We start from the raw sequence: 15769 nt of genomic DNA on the forward strand, positions 1-15769 counted from the left end.
TGGTATTTTGAACCTGGGAAGTTGCCTTTGCTTGGTATTACATTACAGATATCTAGCTAAATATCACTGTCAATGATTTTTCAGGAATTGTGGAGAACAGGAAAGGTGGAAGAGTATAGAGACAGATAAATGTCCTTTTTGTTAAGAAAAAGAATCCCCCAAACTAGAGATATCAAAAAAATGGCTCGATAGCATTTTATATATAAAAGATTCAGGGACTTTTAGTTGACTATGAATTCAGTATTAATTCAGATTATAATATAGGTGCTTTTAAAAAAATAAAAGTGTCATATGTTGAGGAAATAATAATCCCATTTTGCTCTGGGCTGATCAGACCATTTTTTGAGGTACAGTGTATAATGTGTTCTCCTTGGAGTCAGGAAGACCTCAATTCAAAACCAGTCTCTGACACTTAATAGTTGCGGGACCCTGGGTATCAATTAACTTTTAGGAGTTCGTTTCCTTACATGTAAAATATGTCCAAGGTACTACTTATTTTATGGGGTTGTTGTAAAGTCTAAATGACATAAGGTAGGTAAAGCATCTACTGAATACTTATTGTGTAGCATGCACTGTGCTAAGTGCTCAGTATACAAGCAGGCAAGACAGTCCCATGGCCTCAAGAAGTTTACATTCTAAAGGGGGCAGAAAAATAGAAAAGGCCACTGAAAAGAAGGGTATATGTCTTGGGGGTGCAGTAGAGTAGGAATAGGCAGGAGTGGGAGAAAGGCCTGAATCAGGCAAGATGGATAACACATTGACCAACTGGTCCCTAGGGTGGTTCCTGGGTCAGAGACTGAGGTTCCAGTGGGAAGACAATAGAAGCTATGTCTGAGTGGAAAAGACATGGCATGGAAGTACAGAAAAATTTTTGTAACCCTTAAAGAGCTGTGTAAATGTCAGCATTTTGTTGGGATCTGGACACTACATTATAACAATGTTGATCTAGACTAGGGGTTCTTAATCTTTTTTATGTGTTTGGCATTTTGGGAAAACCAATGGACCCTTTCTCAGGATGGTGTTTTGTTGCCTACTATCTGAAGGAAATACTAAATTTCAGTTGGAAGTTTGTGAAAATAAAGATGTAATTATTTTTCATGGACCTCCTAAAATCGATCCATGGCCCTCTTGGGGATCCATGGACCCCAGATTAACTCTGTGTGTCCAGAGGAGGGCCACTATGATCATGAAGAATCTGGAAATAATTCATTATTAGGGATGGCAGAAGCTGGGAAGATGATTGCTGCCTTCAGATATGTGATGAGCTTGTCCGTCAGAGAGGTAGCAGGCTTTTCTGTACCTGTAGAGGGTAGAATTAGTAAGGAAGGGTTGGCATTCTGGGGAGGCATATTTTGTATAAATATAGAGCAGAACTTTCTAAGAGCGAAAGGTCTCCAATAATGAAGCATTGCCTGTACTTGGCCAAGACAGTGAGCTCTTCTTTGTGTTGCCTAAGGCAGGCACAGGGACAGAGAAGCATCAGGAGTAGCATGGATATTTTTTACTTAGGATACATTGAGGAGGGAGATATTCTTCTGACCTAATTGGAATAAACAGTCTGTCAGGGAGAAAAGGGCTCTAAGAAACCAGAGGGGAAGGAGCTGCTGAGCACATCTCTGTGGTTTATGAGGCTTTGGGGAACTCTGTTGTATTTTATAACCTGTGTGATTGATGAGCTGAAGCAACCACCAACCAGCTGTCATATTTGCTCTCACCAAATGAAATCTTCAATTGTAGAGTCTGGTTTGTTGAGTCTTGTTAATCAAAAGCATTCAGGATTTAAATGGACAAGGTCGTGGTCAGGAAGAGATTGGTGCTTACACCTGGACCCTGCCCCTGGCGATCTCTGAAGTGGGCTCTAGTTTCCATTTTGATTCCTCTCCTTTTTTCTGTTTCATCCTCCAATCCTATCTTCTCCTCTCCTCCTCTCCCCTTCCTTCTCCTTCTCTTCCTCCCTTCTTTGTAATTCTTGCTCCATCTCTAATGAATTGTCCAGCTAGAAAAATTGTAGATTTTTTCCCATAATAACCCTTTACACATTCCAAGTTCCAACTAAATTTATATTCCAATTTATTGGAATTTTTGAAAAAATTTTGAAATAAATTCCAATTTATATTAACACTTTAATGTGCTCCTTCCCCTGCCCCAGCCATCTGGATTCTAATACTGGAGTGGTGATATTGAGTAAGTCCCTTCACTTTGGGCTGCAATCCACCCTGAAGCTGAGCCCTCCCCATGTCTTGTTTCTCTGTAGTAGGAGCAAGAGTCTAACCCCTCTCTCCATTCAAATCGGGGATATTTTTTCCTTAAAGGTTATTAAAATCCCAAAGGGCTATAAAATATGTATACCCTTTGACCCAGCATTACCACTTCTAGGTCTATATCCCAAAGAGAACATAAAAATGGGAAAAGGACCCACGTGAACAAAAATATTTATAGCAGCTCTTTTTGTTGTGGCAAAGAACTGGAAATTGAGGGGATGCCCATAATTGGGGAATGGATGAACAAATTATAGTGTATGAATGTAATGGAATACTATTATACTATAAGAAATGATAAATAGGCAGACTTCAGAAAAACCTGGAATGACTTATATGAATTGGTGCTGAGTGAATTGAGCAGCACCAGAAGAACATTATACACAGTAACAACCACAGTGTGCAATGACTGACTTTGATAGACTTAGCCCTTTTCAGCAATGCAAGGACCCAAAACAACTTCAAAAGATGGAAAATGCCATCCATATCCACAGAAAGAACTATGGAGTCTGAATGCAGATCAAAGCATATGATTTGATCTCCATTTTGTCTTGTTTTTTCTTTCTCATGGTTCCTCCTATTTGTTTTAATTCTTCTATACAACGTGACTAATATGAAATATGTTTAATAAGAATGTATATGAAGAGCCTATATCAGATTGCATGCCATCTTGGGGAGGACAGAGGGGAGGGAGGTGGAGAAAATGTAGAACTAAATAAATGTTGAAAACTAAAAATAAATATATTTTTTTTATTTTTTGCTTTTTGGAGGGCAATTGGGGTTAAGTGACTTGCCCAAAGTCACATGGCTAGTTTTGTGTGTGTGTGTGTGTGTGTGTGTGTGTGTGTGTGTGTGTGTGTATGTGTTGTGTCTGAGGCCGGATTTGAACTCAGGTCCTCCTGACTCCAGCGCCGGTGTTCTATTCACTGTGCCACCTAGCTGCCCCTAAATAAATAAATTTAAAAAAATAAAAAAAGTTATTAGGATCATCCTTGAGCCTTGGTTGACTCAAGGGACTAGGTTTCTGAGTATAAAGCTTCTAAATGGAGCTTGGGGTGCTTTTATGTTTGATTGCTGAGTTACAGGGGGTAACAGGCAAGGGAGCTTCCTTCAGCTGAATTAGCTACAAAGGTTCTCAATGCCTTATCCTTTTCAAATATGCTACTCCAGGGTGTCTAAGAAAATCTCCTTTTTTTTTGGGGTGACTTATAAGTGTTTTCTTTTGTTATAATATCTAAATAAAACTAGCAGGAACTGGTTCAAGTTAGGCTCAGCTCAGAATTCCTATGAAAATGTGAGCTCCTTGAGATCATGGGCTATATTGATTTTCCAAAGCCCAGTGCTTTGGACTTTGTAAGAATTTAATAATGCTCATTCATTCAATCTTTGAGCCTCAGTTGCCTCATCTGTAAAATGCAGTGGTTGGATTATTAGAGATTATCATGACCTGGGACCCATGAACTTTAAAACATAAAATAATTTGATAGCTGTATTTTAAGATAATTGACTTTTTAATAATTCTATTTTATGCATTTAAAATATTGTTCTGAGAGGCAGTCCACTGACTTCACCATATTGTCATAAGAATCAATGACACAAAGATGTTAAGAACTCTTAAAATAGATAATTTCTAAAGTTTCTTCCTGCTAGAAATAGAAGATCGATGAATCCTTAGATATACTTCCTAACTTCCACCTCTCCCCTGTTAAAATCCTAGACACCATTCATAGGACTAGACACAGGACCTGTGATTATATTGGTAGAGAGAACTCCAGATGAGGAAACTTCCTGTAATAATGAAGGTTAACAGCTTCTCTACACTTTAGAATAGAAAAGAGTGCATAGAACACTGACTTTCCCAGGATATACAGCTCATACATGTCAGAGACAGAACTTGAACCCAGGTCTTCCTGGTTTCAGAGGCTGCTCTTTATTCACTAGAGATAAGCTGTCAAACTGCCTTGGATTCATGAGGTAGCTATAAACATTTTAGTATAAAATGCTATAAGAGGTAAGCTTGTATTACGATGTCGTAAACCTCCCTGAGCCTCAGGGTTCTCATGTGTGACACAGAGATAATGCATTAGAATCTTTCCTGATACCCCTTTCCACTCTCCGCTCCCGAGACTAATCTTTCCCTTCTCTGAACTCCTGAAGCATTTGGTCATCCCTCTCTCACAGCTCCATGTTCTGCCTTGTACTTGAGCATTTGTCTTGTTCTTACTACTTGACTGTAAGCCACCTGAGGGCGAGGACCCTGCCCTCTTCCTCTTTTTACCCTTTCCTGTGTCCATTCAACTTCAGATTTCCCATATGTGTTTGCTGCTTTGAATCGGCTCAAATAGTCTCCCTGATCAGGTGAACCCCATCCTTTTATGAAGGTCTGGTTGGGACCTGCAACTTTTAAATTAGAACTAGTTACCTGTCATTGAGAATGGCAGGAGACCAGACTGCCTAAGTACCTGAGGAAGCAACCTCACGCCATCTGTGAGACTGCACAGATCTGTGGAGCCCAAGGATTACCAGGAAGGAGGAAGTCTGGCTTCCATTTCCATGGTACCTTTTCTGACTCAGGTAGAGAGAAATTTAACTAGAAGGTTGGTGCTACTCAGCTTTATTCCTCGTTTTTTTGTGAACATAATTTGATTTAGGGAGCACCTACTGTATGACAGGCACTGTTACAGGCCTAGAAAATCCAAGGATAAAAAAAATGAAAAATAGTACCTAGCTCTTATGGAGCATACATTCTACTTGGGGAATGTAATAGTGAGAAGCAGCAGGGTATAGATAGAATGTTTGACTTGGAGTCAGGAACACCTGAGTTCAAATCCCACCCCAGTCACTTATTAGCTGTGTGATCCTGGGTAAACCATTTAACTTTTTAAAGGCTCAGTTACCTTGTCTGTAAAATGGGGGGATGGTGGATAGTTTCTGAAACTATAATCCTATTTGTACAGTAAATATATACAAGATAATTTGAGAAGAGAGTACTCATAGTTAGGAGAATCAGGGAAGTATCTGAGCTGAGACTTGAAAAAAGCTCAAGATTCTAAAAGGCAGAGGCAGAGGTATTCTGGAGCCAGCTCCAAATAGTTTGGAGAGCCAGTTGTTAAATTTTCAGTGTGAACATTTATACTTCATATCACTACAAATCCGGGCTTGATTTATTGTTTTGCTGATTGTCTAGACCAAAAAAGCATAAGAAATGTAGATTAAATTTAAAAGTATGCATGCCTACTTTTTTTTTCTGGAGAGTTGGCTGTTAAACATTTGCCACTGTATAGTGCTTGGCATATAATAGGTGCTCAATAAATGTTTAGTCACTGTAGTGTTCTATAAACATTGCTTAAACTCAGTAGGAGTTCAGTAGAAGGTTCAGGGAATGAAGTCCGCACCAGATTGGAGACCTGGTAACTCTAACAGCAACAACAAAGACCTGGTGTTCATATGCAAAGGTTTGCAAAGTGCTTTGCTTCTGTTATCTCATTTCAGCCTCATAACAATCCTGGAAGAGGTGAGGAGGGAGGGCTTTCTAGAGCGGGACATCAGTCTGTTGCCAATGTTAGAGGTAGAAACTGGAATTCTATATTTGTGAAACATAAGAAGGCCAGTTTAGTGGAGTGATAGAATGTCGAAAAGGAGGCAAGAGTGGCTGATGGGAATAAGTCTGAGAAAGTGGATTGTGAATTGTGAAGGGTTTTAAGTGCCAGATAAGGGAGTTTATTTGGAGCCAGTGAAAATTCTTGAGCAGGGCACTGACATACTGTCTGACAAGGGAAAAAGTTAAATGGTCCATGTCTTATTGGGGAGAACACAGTAAACACCTCATTCTGGAAGAAAGCAGGTCACATCCTTTCTTCCCAGAGACATTACAATGAGATGTAGAGTGGAAAGAGAACTAGAAATAGACTTGGAAGGTTCAGGTTTGAATCCTGCTTTCATAACTTACTAGATGTACAACCTTGGACCAATCCCTGCCGAGCCTCAGTTTCCTAATCTGTAAAATGGGAAAAATATTATTTTGGGGGGTCCCTGCCACAAAGTGGAGGATCCAGTGAATTACTCCATGTGAAGTTCTTGGTGTCACAGAGACATAAGCGACCCTCAGTGTTGCTGCTGTCACTAGTACTCTGGCTTGAAGGGTGTGCATCTGGAAAATGAAAGAGAAGAGATATTGAGATGGGGATGGGAAGTGAGAAGACAGGATAAATCAGTGGTCGGTATATTCTCTAGGCTGAGTAGCATAAAAAAATACTCCATTAAAAGTGGCCAGCTTTAAAGCTCGAGTAAATGACAGGATACATAAGAGATTAGCTTGTTGGGGTCCCTAGGAGCATCTGTTATTAATATCGGCAAATGCTTTTTAGAAATGACAGTGGAGCATTAGTGCGGATATGAGAATGAATTTTAATGCCTTGCTATAAAGAAATTATTCCTGTCTAGGCTGGTCTAAGTGTGAAAGGTGCTAACTTTAACATTAGTAGGCTTTTGGGGGGATGGCACTACTGTGTGTCTAATACTACTGGGTACCATGCCTACTTGCCAGGGGTCAAGCCAAGCTCCCAGAGTGCCTCAGGCTGGGCTGCTTTGGACAGGAGCCCTGGGGGAGTAGGGAGGGGGGCTTCCCAAGCCCCCATCGGGTGATGGTAATACAGGGAAAAGACAGAGCCACCTCCTGTCACATTACTGAGTACTAAGCAAAGGGAAATTAGCTTCCTCAGTCAAGTGTGACCCATTCCTAGCACTTAATGACTTTAGCTGCTCCTCCCGCAAAGAACTGAGATCTTCAGAAGATAGAAATGCAAGGTATTACCAGCTTGGAATAGTGGGAAGAGCTCAGGCTTTGGACTTTGAGAGTCTCCAATTCTTGGTTCAAACCCCAACTCCAATACTTGCTACATGGGCAAACTTGGGACAAATTGCTGTACCCCTATGTGTCTCAGTTTAAAAAATAAAGGGGCTGGACTAGGGGTTTGCTAAGATCTCTTCTAGCTCTGAAGTCTTTCAATAATGCAAATAATTTACTGATTTATGGGCTTTTGTGTGCTTTTTCATTGCAAAGTGACAAAATATAAATGTCTTGAGGGAGTTTGTTGCAAAGACGCTGCTATTTTGTCTTTGTATCCCTGCTATCTGGGTGCAGTATCTTGGCAGCTAGGTGGCGCCATAGTGCATAGAGCGCTGGGCCTGGAATCAGGAAGACTCATCTTCCTGAGTTCAAATGTGATTTCAGACACTTACTAGCTGTGTGACCCTGGGCAAGTCACTTAATTCTGCCTCAGTTTCCTTACCTGTAAAATGAGCTGGAAATGGGAAATCACTCCAGTGTCTATGCCAAGAAAACTCCAAATGGGGTAATGGAGAGTCAGATATGAATGAACAATCGAGAACACAGTGCCTGGCACATAGTAAATGTTTGCTGATTGATGGCCTCTCCATGCCATTATTGTCCGTCTTGGATTTAAATTTTTCAGACTTGCTTGGTACAACAGTTATAGTTTAGGATCATATGTAGGATCATAAGTTCAGGTCCAGGAGGGATCTTAGAGGTTAATCCTCTCTCTTTACAAATGAGGAAACTAGGGGCAGCTAGGTGGCACAGTGAATAGAACACCGGCCCTGGAGTCAGGAGGACCTGAGTTCAAATCCAGCCTCAGACACTTAATTCTCACTAGCCATGTGACCTTGGGCAAGTCACTTAACCCCAATTGCCCTGACTTCCCCCCTCCAAAAAAAGACCAAAAAATGAGGAAACTGAGGTATAGAGAGATTAAGTCATTAAGCCCAGGGTCTTCAGGTATTAAGTGTCTGAGGTGGGTTTTGAACCCAGATTTTCCTGACTCTAGTGCTCTATCCATTATTCCATGATTCCACTAGAAAAATTAACTCCTTGAAAACAACTGTTTTGTTTTTCTTTTGGCACATAGTAAACACTTAATGGGGCAGCTAGGTGGCATAGTGAATAGTAACCCTGTTTGCCTCAGTTTCTTAATCTATAAAATGAGTTGGAGAAGGAAATGGCAAACCCTTCCAGCATCTCTGCCTAGAAAATCCTAAATAGGGTCATGAAAAGTCAGACACGACCGAACCCAACAAGCAATAAATGCTTGAGGAATGAGAGTCCTGAGTCAGTCTGAATGGTGATGAAATCTAGAATTGGACTGATTCCTTATTATTTCAGTACTTTGGTGTTTCCAGGGTGTGTCATTTCATCATTCACTGATGTAGATAACAATTCTCTAACCCTTCATAGAGGGTCCTCTTGAGTTGACCTTCTGATAATAAGCATCTTCCAACTGTGAAAGGCTGGTGCTTGGATGACAGTCTTTTTGGCTTCACAGAACTTGCCAGAAAACCATTAACCTCATCAATGTCACTAGCAAGTTAAGGTTTGGAGAGCATATGACAAAGCGTTATCTCACTGGGTACTCAAAATAATCCTGAGAGGTAGCTGCTATTATTATCACCATTTTTACAGTTTTTAAAACTCAGGCAGACAGAAGTTAAGTGACTTGCCCAGGGTCACACAGCTAGTGTCTAAGACAAGATTTGAACTTGAGTCTTCCTGACTCTGGATAAATCACTATCCATTGGGTCCTCTTTCTGCATAGTACAGGTGTGCATCTTTCACCTCTTGATCAGGCATTGGAGCATAACATTAGTGGTACCTTTTCATATTATATTATACCTATTGTTTCCATGTGGGAATTCCTTCCTGGCATATCTTGGGAAATTTATGTTTTTTTTCTGAATCCAGAATCCTGAGAAAAGTTAGTTGAGAAATTGGGGAAGAGAATGACAATTTCCCCACAACATTATAAGGTTAACAATAAGCATAGAGACATTTACTGGTTCATAGGAATCCACTGATGTTGACTTGAAAGCAAGAGCAGGAAACGGTTACCCTTGGAGTTGAAGGTTAAGGTTGACATTTCAGGGAAAAGAGGTAGGAGGGAAGTAGTCACAGTGTAATTAGTCAGTTTGGTTTGTAACTGTAGTTATGTTATAAGTGTGTATTCATGGCCCTGCCTGCTGTGAATGGTGAGTCATTTTTGAAAATAAAATGAATATCAATAAATTCATATGCATAGCATACTTTATAAAAAGCTCATGAGTGGTGTTCCAAGAAATAATAAACTTTGGAAACAAAATAAGTCCTTAGATCGACCATTTCGACACGTGATTCTGTGTAATGTTGTTAACCTTGCTAGGAGGTCTCAATGTTAGGTTGAGTTCTATCCAAAAATGTACACTGGACTTCTCCACTGTTTGAATATTCACTGAAAGCTACAATTCTTTGTAAATACTACTCAACATTATTATGTATTAAACAAATTTCTTTAGAGATCTATAATAATGGATAAAGAGTATGAAGAATGTTCAAAGTAATTTAAGAAAGATAATAAGGGATATCAGTAAGCTTATTGCCAGTTCTGTTTTAAATCATTGTCATAAAATATTGGTTTATAACAAACCATGAATTTATTATTATATAATTTTAAAAATAGAAAACCTCTGAAGCTTTTAGTATAACTATCACAGAAAAATGATTCATTGTTTATCATTATGGTCACTCATTATTATTAAAAACATATAAATAAATGCTATGAAGAATAAAGAATAACTTGTGATTTAGGTAATACCTGAGAATTTCCAGGAATTCTGATTTCCTATTCCGGAATCTCAAAGATTAATATTTTTCAGGAAACATGATTCTTTCTTCAGCTAGGATGACTCCAGTGAGGGAAATTTCCATTATCCATTTTCTTTTGGATGCAGCTCTGTATATAAGTTCCAAACTCAGTCAGTCAACGAGCTTTAATTAAGCACCCACTATATGGCAAACGGGGTCTTAAGCCCTAGAGGTACAAAGAAAGGCAAAAAATGCTCATTACTTTTAAAGACCTCACATTCTAATGGGAGAGGCAACATGAAAATAATTAGGTACAAACAGATAGATACAGGATAAAATGGAGATAATCAGTAGAATGAGATGGACCAGCATGCCCAGGTTTCTGTAACTACCTTGGCTTAAGCCCAAGGGAAACACCTCTTTTTCCCTCTTACTCCACTCCCTGAACCCCCCCCCCCCCAATGAACTTGGAAGATCATGGTGTGGTTCAAAGAAGTTTCTTCTCCTGGGCCATCAACTGTAATTTCATATCTGACTAGCTCTCCAATCCAATTTACCTGGGACAGTTTGTTAGACTAATAGATGTGAAGAGTTCAGGGAGTCCAGTAACCCCAATAACCAGAGTCCCTGGAAAGCAGTCTGGAATGAATTCATGGACTCAAACATTCTCTAAGTCAAGGTGGCAAAGATTTATTTTTATACTATACAGCGGGCAAGAATTCTCAGGGAACCTGCAACCTTAAAGAGGTACAATTAAAGTTTATATAGGATATTCTATAGTAGAACCTGTGCCAAATATGCTAACTAGTTGAGTCAGGGTGGGATTAGGGAGGAGTTAAGGAGTGGTCAGTGCTTAAAGGAACATGCACTTTTAATATCTATTAAGCAGGTGTATTGCCCAGAATTCACTGGGAAATAGCCCAAGGGGAGGCTGCATGGAGGTGTGATTTTAGTCACTAAATCAGCTAGTGGTCAGGGCTGACCAAGCTGCCACCCATCAATGTTTTGTTTGACAAGATGCATGTTGGGAGTATATGTATATCCCAAGCTAATGAGGGATTCAGGATGTATATAATGAGCTAGGGAGTATATATATGACTGAATCTAGGGTACATTCAATAGGTATGACCCAGTACACAGCTGCTTCAGCCAGTACACAGCTGGGTCAAACTACTAAATTCTATAGGTGCAGCTGGCTACTTTATCCGGAAGAGAGAGAAGTATTTTGTTAGGGCATGCTGCCCTTGAGCTAGAGAGAAACTAACTGAGACAGTGTTTTGAGGCCAGGGAGATTTGAGGCTAGGGAGAAATGTGATTTTGGAACTAGATGTGATTTTATAAACTGTGGTTCAAACACAGGCACCCAAGCATCCCATCAGATGGATGGATCTAGGCTATTGCAAAAAGTCTCCTAATTTTCTCTTTTCTCAAGGTATTGTCAGGGATATTGAGAGCAGTCAATGCATCAGCTCTCATGGTTGTTACCTCAAATGAACCTTGTGTCAGTTCTCTGTGTTTCTTCCAGGTCCCTTCTTCCAAACCTCCCTGTTTTTGTTGAGAGAATCACAATCTTTTTCTGCTACCCAAATTTACAATCTTAGAGTTCTCCTTAATTCTTCCCCTTTTCTCACCCTGCCACATCCCACCAGCTGCCATATTTTGTTGATTACATCTCTGCAATTCCTCCTGTATCCACTTTTCTCAAATTATACAGTCCATACCCTATTTTACATCCTTATCTCACACCTGTACTGTAGCAATAATTGCCTTTTCATTGGGATCCCTGCTTTCAATACTTTCCTTCTCTGATCCATCCTCTATTCAACTACCTAATGATATTCCTAAAACATCATCCCCACCACTCCACTCTGTTCCTTCCTCAAAAAAATCTTCATTGGTTTCCCATTGCCTCTAGAATAAATACAAAACCCTTAGTTTGGCATTTAAAACTCTGGCTCCCACCTACTTTTGTATAATACTACCTTTGTAGTCTTATGTAATATTACTCTTTCTAGCTAAACTGTCCTGCTGGCTGTTCTTAGGACATGACAATTGATTTTCTGTCTATACCTTCATAAGACTTTTCCAAGTCTGGAATTCTCTACATTGTTACTTCCACCCCTGAGAATATCTAGCTTCTTTTAAAGCACAGCTCAGATACCAACTTTTTACATGAGACATTTGCTAATTGCTTGATTTTGTAATAGTAATCACTTTGTATTTAATTCCTGTTTGTTCATTTGGTGACAAGTGCATTTTATTCAGCAGAAATCCTTGAGGAGAAGGATGGCTTTGTTTTTGTTTTTGCATACTCATTGCCTAGAACATTTTCTTGAACATAGCAAGGCTTTGTACATTTTTGTAGAATTGAAATGAATTTAATGTTGGCGGGATTTAGACTGGGCTGCCACATTCCCAACAGTTCTTTGTTCTTTGCTTATGAACAATCTTGACTCTAAGGGAGGGAAGCATCAAAAATCTTGGACTTTTGGAGAAAACACTCTCTATTATCCAATAAGGGGTCTCCCTCCTCCTTTTCCCCTCCATAAGTCCAACTGTATCATTCAGTAGTTAATGAAAAACAATACTATGGTGGTTGTTGTTTTCATTCCCCTATGGTGATTGCATTGGAAGAGTGACTAGTTTAATCATAGTTGTAAAGTATCTATTGATTAAAGCACTTAGCTTGATGGCCCAGATCTGTTACAGAGTCTCTTCCCTTTGTTCTTTCCTGGCTGCAAGTCATTTAACCTTCTTGGGTGCTAATCATAAACTACTCTGAGCTTTGGCCTTTTCTCTGAGAACTGGCCCATCATCTTAACTTTTAAGTGTCCATCATTTTTTGTAAACAATGTTTAGTTTTTTTCTAGGAAGCTGATTTGGTAATCAAATCCTATAGTTTTCATTCTTTTGATACATCAAAGCTGTCTTCAGCAGATATATTCTAGTTGTCTTCATTTCTAACTGTGTGTGCAGTGCAGGCCCACTTCTTGGCTACTCGTAAGATTATTTTGTTATGGTCTTGAAGGTTGGCAATAAGGTGTCTGGATGAATTAAAGTTGCTTTTCTTCCATGTTAGTGTTCTTTCAATTCTATCTACTTGTAATCTGTTCTATATTTTTTCATTATTTCTGGGGAATTTTTTGACATGATTTGTGGACATATCATGATTAGATTATTTTTTCATGATTTTCTAAGAATGATAATTCTTAATTTTCTGGGTTGTTTTCCTGCTTCCGTGTTTACCTTTCTGTTCTTTGGTAAAACAATTTTTTTTTATCAACTTCATTGTTTTAGTTTATATACTCCATGGATATTTGTAAATACCTATTTGATTACTTGTTTAGTAACTTTAAATTAATTAATTTCAATGTGCAAAATATCACAACTTTTCAGTCACTCCATCTTATGTCTCCCTAGGATTCTTTGTCTTTTATCTCTAGTAGCTAAGGCCTCAGTAGCTTCCCTACCCTGCCAAAAAAGGAAGCCTGGGAGGCTCAAATCTTCTAATATGACTAGGATGGTAGTTTGCTTTTCCCTCCAGCAAAGATTTTGAAAATCAACTAAGCTACCAATTCACCCGAGGTTCCATTGTCCCTTCCTACCCCCTCCATATGTATCAGAACTGGTCCCATAACATACCACTCCCTCTCCCCAGGTCTTGCTTGACCTAGATAAAAACCCTATGAAAACTCACCTAGCTTTGACTTTACCAGTTCTGACATCACCTTTCACCAGCTACCCCAGTGCACGTGACAGAGTTCCATTCTCCCTGAATGCTTATAATATAGTGAATTTTTCTCCTCAATAAAGCATACTTGTTTTCCTTTCTTTTTATTCCAATACATTTTTTATTTTTTTCATTAAATATTTCCCAATTACATGTAAATTTTTTAACATTCATTTTTAAAATTTTAACTTCCAAATTCTCTTTCCCACCTCTCCCCCAACTTGAGAAAGCAAGCAATTTGATAACAATTTTACACATGAAGTCATGCAAAACATATTTCTATATTAAAGATCTTTCCATAATATTCTATATTTCTGCAAATATAAAAAAGAAAAGAAAGACAAAAAATAAAGTTAATAAAAGTATGCTCCAATCTGCATTAAGAGTTTTTCATCATGGGTCCTTTAGAATTGTCTAGGGTTATTATCTTGATTAGAATAGCTAAGTCATTCACAATTGTCAATATTGTTATTACTATGTACAATGTTCTCCAGGTTCTGCTCACTTCACTTTGCATGAGTTCATATAAGTCTTCCCAAATTTTTTCTGAAATCTTCCTGCTCATCATTTATTATAGCCCAATAGTGTTCCATTATAATCATATACCACAACTTGTTCAGCTATCCCCCAATTAATGGACATCCTCTTGATTCCCAATTGTTTGCAGTCACAAAAAAATGCTATAAATATTTTTGTACAAATAGGTCCTTTTCCCTTTTCTTTGATCTCTTTGGAATACTAGTAGAGGTATTGCTGGATCAAAGGGTATAAACAATTTTTTTAGTCCTTCGGGTATAGTTCTGAATTGTTCTCCAGAATGGTTGGACCAGTTCATAGTTTTACCAATAGTGCATTAGTGTCCCAATTTTTCTATATCCCCTCTAGCATTTGTCATTCTCCTTTTCTGTCATGTTAGTCAATCTGTAGGTGTAAGGTGGTATTTCAGAGTTAATTTGCATTTCTCTAATCAATAGTGGTATAGTGATAATGGACATCTTTGCTTCATCCCTACTTTTATTGAGAGGGCTTCAGATTTATCCCAGACACAGATAACGCTTGTAATTGGTTCTGGATATATACTACTTATCATTTTAAGAAAGGATCTATTTATGGGATGGAGTCAAGATGGCAGAGTAGAAACAGGACCTTCACTGGATCTGGCTCTCACCATCTCCAATCCATGCAAAAGGGGACTCTGAACAAACGTTGGAGCTACAGAACCCACAAAATGACACAGAGAAGCTAACCTCCCACTGAGGACATCCTGGTAGGCTGGCAGGAATCGGCCAGCACAGCACTCTGGGAGCTGAGCCCAGTTCCACACTGAGGTTTTAGCCTCAGGGCAGGCCTGATCAGCCACTGCTGGAGGGACTCCAGACCACCAGCAGATGTTGTAGTCCAGAAATATCAACACATAGATGCTAAGGACAAAGTGAAAGGTCAGTGCAGGGCGGACTTTAAGACCCAGTAGTTGGGAGTGGGTCGGCTTTTGCCCCAGGGGCGAGAAGCCTCTGAGGGCTGTGGCACAGGAGCTTCAGCTCCTGGCCTGAAGACTGTAGGGGGAACAAGCAACCAGTCTGAGGGGTAATTGCTCTTGCATTAACCTGCTTGGATCTGGATTGTGGTCTAGGGTGGAGGTCCTGGGGTGTGTGTCCATCTTGCCAGAGCATGTAGACGCTTCAGAGAGGGCACCCAACTAATACCTCTGGCAGCTGAGAAAACCCCGGCATTTGGTATGAAGCTCCCCTGTCTGGTGGCAGACTCCTACTGTGGCAAAAAGCCCAAAAGTCAAGTAATTGAGTGGCAACATAACCAGGCAAAGGAAGCAAAGCAAACAGAAGAGTACAACATTAGAATCCTATTTTGGGGACAAAAAGGATCAAAGCATGGAACAGAAGGAAGAGAGTGAAGTCAGAACTCCTACACCAAAAGCTTCAAAGGAAAATATGAGCTGGTTACAGGCCATAGAGGACCTTAAGAAGCAGATAAGAGAAGTGGAGGAAAAATTGGGAAGAGAAATGAGAACGATGCAAGAAAATGTCAAAATGAGAGTCAACAGCCTGACTGAGGAAAATAATACCTTAAAAAACCAACTAACTCAAATGGCAAAAGAGGCTCAAAAAGGCAATGAGGAGAAGAATGTCTTAA

This window comes from Petaurus breviceps, unplaced genomic scaffold (genome assembly GCF_028583685.1).
Source record: "Petaurus breviceps papuanus isolate PSGF00001 unplaced genomic scaffold, PetGlider_PUasm1.0 90762, whole genome shotgun sequence".
NCBI lineage: Eukaryota > Metazoa > Chordata > Mammalia > Diprotodontia > Petauridae > Petaurus > Petaurus breviceps.